Raw genomic sequence first — 9091 nt, 5'->3', positions numbered from 1 at the left:
TCTCAGCTCACTGCAAGCTCCGCCTCCCGGGTTCACGCCATTCTCCTGTCTCAGCCTCCCGAGTAGCTGGGACTACAGGCGCCCGCCTCGTCGCCCGGCTAGTTTTTTGTATTTTTTAGTAGAGACGGGGTTTCACCGTATTAGCCAGGATGGTCTCGATCTCCTGACCTCGTGATCCGCCCGTCTCGGCCTCCCTAAGTGCTGGGATTACAGGCTTGAGCCACCGCGCCCGGCCGAATCTTTGGTTTTCAATCCTCAGCATAAGAGTTACCTAATGATCTTAATAATACATGCTCCTCGGCTCCACCCCCTGAAGATTCTGTATAAGCCTGAGATGGGCCCTCAAAGTGTGTGTTTAAGCTCACAATGAGGCCGAGAACCGCTAACTGCAAGCACTTTTACATGACTATCATTTAATGTCCATACCTGAGAAAGGTAATACAACTTTACACTTGAAAAAACTGAGGCTTGGAGACAGTTAATTTACCCAATATCACTGGGCAAATGACAGAGCTGGGTCACAAAAGCATTCATTTCAAATAATCTATTCCACTGAATGTATTAAACTAGAAACTTTGGAAAATCTGCTAAATAGAATGCCCCACACATTTTAATAAGTCTGAAAAGGATTATTTTAAATTGTTTTGAAAGTTTATATTATCCTACTATAGGATCAAGGCCTCTCAGAGAATCTCATTATAGAATCATGGCAGAACCTAGAATAACAAAAACCATTATTTAATTCTTGGCCTCTGTTTTTGTTTTTGTTTTAAAACGAAGTCTCGCTCTTGTCCCCCCAGGCTGAGTGCGATGGCGCGATCTCGGCTCACTGCAACCTCCGCCTCCCGGGTTCAAGCGATTCTTCTGCCTCGGCCCCCCGAGTAGCTGGAATTACAGGCGCCTGCCACCACGCCCGGCTAACCTCTTTTTTTAGTTGAGATGGGGTTTCACCATATTGGCCAGGCTGGTCTAGAACTCCTGACCTCAGGTGATCCACCCACCTCAGCCTCCCAAAGTAACTGGGATTATGGGCGTGAGCCATCGCGCCCAGCCGGCCTCTGATTTTTTAGAACAAAAAGGCAAATCACAAGCTGGTTACAGACAAAGAGGCCATTTGCTGAGGAGCAGACCTGCTTAGCACCACACCATGACCCAACATAATGGTGACTTCTCTCTTCATAGACCAGCACTAAGTGACCCGCATTCCTATAAAAGTTCGCAAGACACAAAAGTAAAAACTGGAATAAACAATAGTGCATTTATAATGAGTACTTTTGCTAACATTATTGCTCTTAGCCATCAAATTCAATTTAGCATTTTTCAAAAACGTTGTAACATAAAATGGTAAATGCCTACCAGCACTTGTAGTGGTCTCACATTTGATAGCAAGCCCAGCCGATTACTAAGATTGAACATCCCCACAAAATCTTCCTGCCCTCAATATCCTGCCCCACAAACATTCTGGAGAAAACTGGAAATTGCCACTTTTCTTCTATCAAATTGAGTGATCCATTTGTGATACTATTTGTGCATAAGCTAACTTTTCAAACAGTCCCATCATTTAAAAATTTTATGTGATGTGTTAACATTCCAGTAGTTGCCTTACCTTTTCAACTAATAAGTCCTGTTAAAGGTATTCATTCAAGAGAAAAAAACTTAAGTCAAAAAAAAAAAAAGACAGTGCAAAAAATGCATGAGTGCTGTAAGAGTTTAATTGTAAGACAAAAGCACTGCTACATTAATACTTTAAACATAAGTAATCTTTCAGAAAAAAAGATTCAGTGCAAATTAAAACCCTATGAAAGCCCACTGTAAATTTCATATGAAGACTCTAGAAGTAAACTTCTAGAACTGGAAACACCTGGTTCCAACAGAATTTGCTTAGGGAGAATATGTCTTGAAAATGTTAAATGGTACAGAGAACATCATGTTAAAGTCAACCAGATACTAAAAAAAGACATGCTGATAGGTCTTAATACATAAAACTAATTGATTAGTAGTAGCATGCTTTATATATCAATGATTGTAAAAGCAATTTACAACAAATTTGAGCACTTCTAAGTTTTATTTACTGCCTTAGCCAATCTCTTAACTATACTGTAATAAAACACCATTCTTCCAATTTTATTTTATAATAAAAGGGTTTCATCAGTCTCAGACTGGTGTTTTATATAAATGTTAAGCTCTGTATAATCCAAGGCCATCCATACAACAAAAAAGAAATTATGTAATTCCTCTTCTCAAGTGTTTATTCAAAGCATAGCTTCCATGCCATGTTAAATGCCACTTTTAGGTACTGGCGTTAACAGACCTCTTAAGTTTCTTCCAATTCTTTTTTTTCCTGAGAAATACAAAAGCCAGGAAAGTAACCTTCCTATTCCTAGAGTGCAAACAGAGTATAGCCTCTTCTAACAAAATTAAATGTATACAAATTAACCTTGAAGTTACTCTCTCCCAATACCAAATGACTTAGTTTCCCAAAATAGATTCCAACAACCTCTACTATCACTATTTAGTAAGTTAGTGCCTATCTCTACTTTCTTTGAAGACTTTTAAAGAATTTCTCCCTTAACTAAAATAATGGATTTGGATTGCCATTACAAGAACACCATGCTCTTACTTAGGCTCTAAATCCTATAAAGTATTTCAGATTTTAATACAATAATTTTGTAAGGTCCTTTTTCCTTGCCCTTAGGAGAACACCTGCCTGCCCTCCACCCCCCACCCCAGACTACAATTCCCTGCCTTTACAGGGCTTACTGGGGGAAATTTATTAACATTTAGGAATTACCCTACTGCTTCAACTTCCTACGTTATATAGTCAGTCCTCTGGATACTATTGCCATTTATGATGGAAGGCTGCTGGAATTATGCAACCTTCTTGAGAATCGAAAAAGCGCTAAGGACAATAGAGCAATATATAACCAGCCCAATTCGAGAAAATGGCAAGTCAATTTCTATCAGAGTTGTTGATTACCAATTCATAATAATGCAATGGATGGCTAAGATCAGGGCAAAGGCAAGATACAGACAATAAGGGGAGTGTACTGGCTGTAGAGAATTTTAAAATAATACCAACCAACTCACCATGTTCCCAGCCTGCAGCCAACCCCACCACCTATTTTCCCTGACTTGATACATTACTGTTGCTCACTGTCATCTTGTACTCATCAGAAAGCTAAAAATCGTATCATGTTTTTTTTTTCCCAGCTAGACTTAGGGTCCACAATTAAAATGCTGAGTGGTTTAGTAAAACATATGCCTTTGTTTTTACAGAAGATGTAAAAACAAACCCTTAGGAAACAGCGTATTTAACTCTATCTTATCTTAAAGAGTCAACACATTAAAGTCCTTAACACATTAGTATGTAACTAAGATCACTTGGAGGCCAGGGGTGGTGACTCACGCCTGTAATCCCAGCACATAGGGAGACCAAGGCAGGAGGATCACCTGAGGCCAGGAGTTCAAGACCAGCCTGGCCAACGTGTTGAAACTGTCTCAACTAAAAATACAAAAATTAGCCAGGCGTGGTGGTGGGCGCCTGTAATCCCAACTACTCGAGAGGCTAAGGCAGGACAATCGCTTGAACCCAGGAGGCAGAGATTGCAGTGAGCTGAGATCGTGCCATTGCACTCCAGTCTGGGCGACAGAGCGAGACTCCGTCTCAAAAAAAAAAACAAACAAACAAACAAAAATCTTGTGGGATATATGAAATACAGAATCCCAGGCAACACTCACAAACAATTCTAAGTGATTCTGATGTAGATGCCTGCAAGCCTCTTTGAAATGCCAACCAGCTTATAATCAACCCTTAACCCAATTTACCAGATTAAAAGCAACTGTTAGCAACCAACGGAACAAGTGGACTCCATTTGCACAACTGAGTATTTATCTTGCTAGAATCATTTTACCCATGGAAATGTTCAGGCGACTCCTAAACTATGCTTAATAAGTTTGAATATGGTCAGTATTAAAGAAAAGATATACCCTTCTCAACACTGTCAAAAGTAGGTATCTCAGGCTGGGCACAGTGGCTCACGCCCCTAATCCCAGCACTTCGGGAGGCCAAGGCAGGCAGACCACTTGAGCCCAGGAGTTGGAGACCAGCCGGAGTAATATAGTGAGACCCCATCTCTACAAAAAAAATTTAAAAATTAGGCCAGGTGCAATGGCTCACACCTGTAATCCCAGCACTTTGGGAGGCCGAGGTGGACGAATCACCTGAGCTCAGGATTTTGAGACCAGTGTGGCCATACGGTGAAACCCCATCCCTACTAAAAATACAAAAGTTAGCCAGGTGTGGTGGCATGCACGTGTAATCCCAGCTACTTGGGAGGCTGCGGCAGGAGAATCGCTAGAACCTGGGAGGCAAATATTGCAGTGAGCCAAAACTGCGCCACTGTACTCCAGCCTGAGAGACACAGCGAGATTCTGTCTCAAAAAATAAAAATAAGTAAGCTGGGCCAGGTGTGATGGCTCACGCCTGTAATTCTACAACTTTGGGAGACTGAGGTGGGCAGATCACGAGGTCAGGAGTTCGAGACCAGCCTGGCCAACATAGTGAAACCCCATCTCTACTAAAAATACAAAAATTAGCCAGATGTGGTAGAACACACCTGTAGTCTCAGATATTCAGGAGGCTGAGGCAGGAAAATCGCTTGAACCCGGGAGGCGGAGGTTGTGGTGAGCCAAGATTGCACCACTGCACTCCAGCCTGGACAACAGCATGAGATACATATACACATACATATACATATACATATACATATACATATACATATACATATACATATACATATACATAAGCTAGATGTGGTGGTGCCTGCCTGCAGTCCCAGCAACTCAGGAGCCTGAGGTGAGAGGATCACTTGAGCCTAGGTCAAGGCTGAGGTGAGCTGTGATCACATCACTACATTCCAGCTTGGGCGACAGAGAAAGACCCTTTCTCCAAAAAAAAAAAAAAAAAAAAAAAAAACAAAAAAAAAAGGAAAGGTAACTTAAAAAAAAAAAAAAAAATTTTATGAATAGTTTAGGGTCATCCTTAAATGTTAGTTCATTGATAAACTGCACTATTAAGAAACTGCTTCCAAACAAATTTATTGAGATGCGATGCTGTATTACGGATCTAGGTTTTGACATTTCAGGTTAAACTCAGTCCAAACAAAATAATAAACTCAGACATTTCAGGATGAACACGAATACCATGGTAGAAAGATTGTATCCTTCCAGTTTCCAAAATTCCTAATACGTCAAAGGCCCTAAACATACCTTTAAAGTACTAGTCTTAAGTACAAAAAGAAACTTTCCCAAGCACTAAAATAGTAAAAGCAGAGACTCGTTTCTCAAGTATACGACAGACAAGCTTAATAATTGGATCCCAATGAGACTACTTTTCAAAACTGTCAGCATGAACTGGTACCTGGACTGGTGTTCCACACCCACACTGTATTCTCAACTGTGCACAACCAAGTGCAATGTAGCAAATACCATCCCAGGATGTAAAGAATAATATGCTTACATGACTTGCAACCCTATACACACTGAAGGTTAGGAAAGAAACAGGAGAAAAAAGGAAACCCAGGACCCAAGGAAGAGAAATTAACTCATCTGGTAGCAGACACCTACTAAGACCAAAAGGCATCAAAATCTGATTCAGAACAACAGACCTAGAAAGCTCATTACTTGAGAAAAAGTGGGATTCTAACCAGAGTCTACAAAACTGTTATGAGAATTGAGATCAAAACTACGTAACACTACCCATTAGTAAACACAGGTTGATTTGATAATAAACCAGCAAACTACTTGTAAATTTCACTTTGTTGGTCAAATTCTAGAAGCAGGGGTATTGAACTCCCGTTAAAATTTACTTTTTGTTCCCCAAACCTTACACCAATCACCCACCTACACAAAAAGGCTGCAAAAAATAATGTGTCTCTTCTGAAGTCACACGAAAAACGAGTAATCTAAAAAATCTGGGGAATGGGGGTAAGACAATATTTCAGGAGTTGGAGACCAGCCTGGCCAACATGGTGAAACCCCATCTCTACTAAAAATACAAAAATTAGCCAGGCTTGGTGGCACATGCCTATAGTCCCAGCTACTTGGGAGGCTGAGGCAGAATTACTTGAACCCGGGAGGTGGAGGCTACAGAGAGCCAAGATCGTGCCACTGCTCTCTAGCCTGGGAAAAAGAGTAAGGCTCTGTCCAAAAAAAGAAAAAGAAAAGAAAAAAAGAAAAAGAAGAGAGAAATAACAATATTCTGCCAGCTGTCAGCAGTGTGGATATCACAGATTACATCACAGAACACCCTGATGCCCCGCAAAGATTTAGGAATTGGCAGCCCAAGTACCTGTAGAAACATAGACAAAACAGGTCAAAAGATCGATTCCAAGTTGCTTAACAATTAGTTCAAACCTGCAGATCCTCTGTACTGCTGGCAATTGACTCCCGAACCCTGGCAGAAAACTGGAGATGTACTGTCTTAAGCAAGTTACAAAGAGCTGTTGGACTGAATAGGCAGGCACAGTGATGAAAATAAAGTTTACTTTTTGAGATCCCTCAACCTCTTTTTCCACTGGGATCAGAAACTGACCACCGTTTTTTATCCTTTAGGGAGGAGAGTGTATGACTTCTCTGGTGAGCCTGACCAGCTTGACAAAACAAAAGGAATATATCAAGCGATGTCTCAATAAAATGACAGCCATATCACCCAACAGAGAAGTCAGTGATTGAAAAGTGCCCCTGCAAGCCCCACACACGTAACATTCAATTAGCATTTAAAATGTTCCACTCCTAAACATGACCCAAGGATCACCAAACATCTGAGGAAATTTTCTAACATGAAAACCAGAAGCCAAAGCAACAGGAAAACAAAGCATCTTGGAAACTAACTTTTAAACAGGTTATCATTAATAACCTTAGAGATGAGAAAAAGGTATGTTGACATGTTATTTGTAACAGATTGGGGGGTGGTCTTAGAAATTGACGCAATTGGCCAGGCGCAGTGGCTCCCACCTGTAATCCCAGCACTTTGGGAGGCTGAGGCGGGAGGACCACCTGAGATCAGGAGTTGGAGACCAGCCTGGCTAACATGGCAAAACCCCGTCTCTACTAAAAATACAAAAATTAGCCAGGCATGGTAGTGCGTACCTGTAGTCCCAGCCACTTGGGAGGCTGAGGCAGGAGAATTGCTTGAACCCAGAAGGCGGAGGTTGCAGTGAGCCGAAATCTTGCCACTGCACTCCAGCCTGGGCGACAAGAACTCCGCCCCACACACACCCCTACACCCAAAAAAGAAAACTGACACAATTGAAATTTTGGGATGTTTTTAAAAGTTGACAATTAGGCAAGGTGCAGTGGCACACGCCTGTAACTCTAGCACTTTGGGAAGCCAAGAGTTCAAGACCAGCCTGGGAAACATAGCAAGACCTGGTCTCTACAAAAATTGAAAGATTAAATTAACAGAAACACATGTCCAGGGCTTATACGCAAATAAGAATTCCAGAGAACAAAGACTGAGGTGGTAGATGGGGAAAGGAGAATCAGTTCAGTAGTATTTCCCATATCTGAAGAGCAAGTTTACACAATGACAAGATTCAGTGAGTGCCCAGTACAATGTACGAAATAAACCCAAGATGCAGTTGTGAAACGTTAAGAACGGCAAAATTCCAAGTGATTTCAGAGTTAAGAAAGATTCCATACATAAGACGAAAATTTAAAATAAATTTCTGGGGCAAAGAACGGTGGCACACGCACGCCTGTAATCCCAGCACTTTGGGAGGCCAAGTCGGGTGGATCACCTGAGGTCAGGAGTTTGGGACTAGCCTAACATGGTGAAAGCCCCTCTCTACTAAAAAAAAATAAAATAAACTTTTAAAAATTAGATGAGCCTGGTGGCACATGTCTGTAATCCCAGCTACTCAGGAGGCTGGGGCAGGAGAATCGCTTGAATCCAGGAGGCAGAGGTTGCCATGAGCCAAGATCATGCCATTGCACTCCAGCCTGGGCAACAAGAGCGCAACTCTGTCTCAAAAATAATTTTAAAAATTAATTTCTGGCCGGGCATGGTGGCTCACACCTGTAATCCCAGCACTTTGGGAGGCTGAGGTGGGCGGATCACAAGGTCAAGAGATCGAGACCATCCTGGTCAACATGCTGAAACCCCGTCTCTATTAAAAATACAAAAATTAGCTAGGCGTGGTGGCGCAGGCCTGTAGTCCCAGCTGCTTGGGAGGCTGAGGCAGGAGAATCGCTTGAACCCAGGAGGCAGAGGTTGCAGTGAGCCGAGATCGCACCACTGCACTCCAGTCTGGCGACAGAACGAGACACCGTCTCAAAAATAAATACATTTCTTCACCAAACCTGAATTCTCTACGTAGCTAAACTTAGCAATCCAGTGCAAAATACAACTTTACAGACAGGAAGGTCTCTAAGCTATTGGAAGATGTCCTGCACCAAACCAACAAAGCCATAGATCTAGGAAACAGATCATAAATTGAGAGGCAAAGGGAAACCCAGAACAATGGCAAAGCCCCAACTCAACAATTCAAAAAGGGCAAACAGTTCAGATTAGAATATAGAAAACCATCAAGAAAAACATGTAACTAATTACCAAATTAATGTATAAAAAAAATCTTCTTTCAATTCTAGTTTTCTGTCTGCTGGACAGAAAATTATCTAGGCTAAGAGGTACTGCTAGAAATGGCTCTGAGAACTGCAATTTAAATGAGTCAGACATACAGAAACAAAATATTTTGTACAAAAATCGAGTTATAAGTTGTTTTTCAAGAATGGGTTTGATCTCCAAAATTAATCCCTAAAATTATATCTAAGTAGTGTTAGTCTCTCATTTAGTACTAATTATCTGCCAAAAGTGCAGCTAGTGAACATTTTAACAAAACAATCAAAATTAATCTGGTAGCATGTTTTTAGTCACACTAAACCTGGTTTTAATCCAATCTGTTTTACCCCTCCCCACACTTAGAAAGTTTTGATGTGAAGGCTGGATGAGGTGGTTTATGCCTATAATCCCAGCACTTTGGGAGGCTGAAGGACGACTGCTTGAGGCCAAGAGTTCAAGACCAGCCTGGGG

This window comes from Rhinopithecus bieti, unplaced genomic scaffold, assembly GCF_001698545.2.
Source record: "Rhinopithecus bieti isolate Rb0 unplaced genomic scaffold, ASM169854v2 scaffold_38123, whole genome shotgun sequence".
Classification (NCBI taxonomy): Eukaryota; Metazoa; Chordata; class Mammalia; order Primates; family Cercopithecidae; genus Rhinopithecus; species Rhinopithecus bieti.
The sequence above is the reverse complement of the archived record's forward strand: the minus strand, read 5'-3'. Positions refer to the sequence as shown.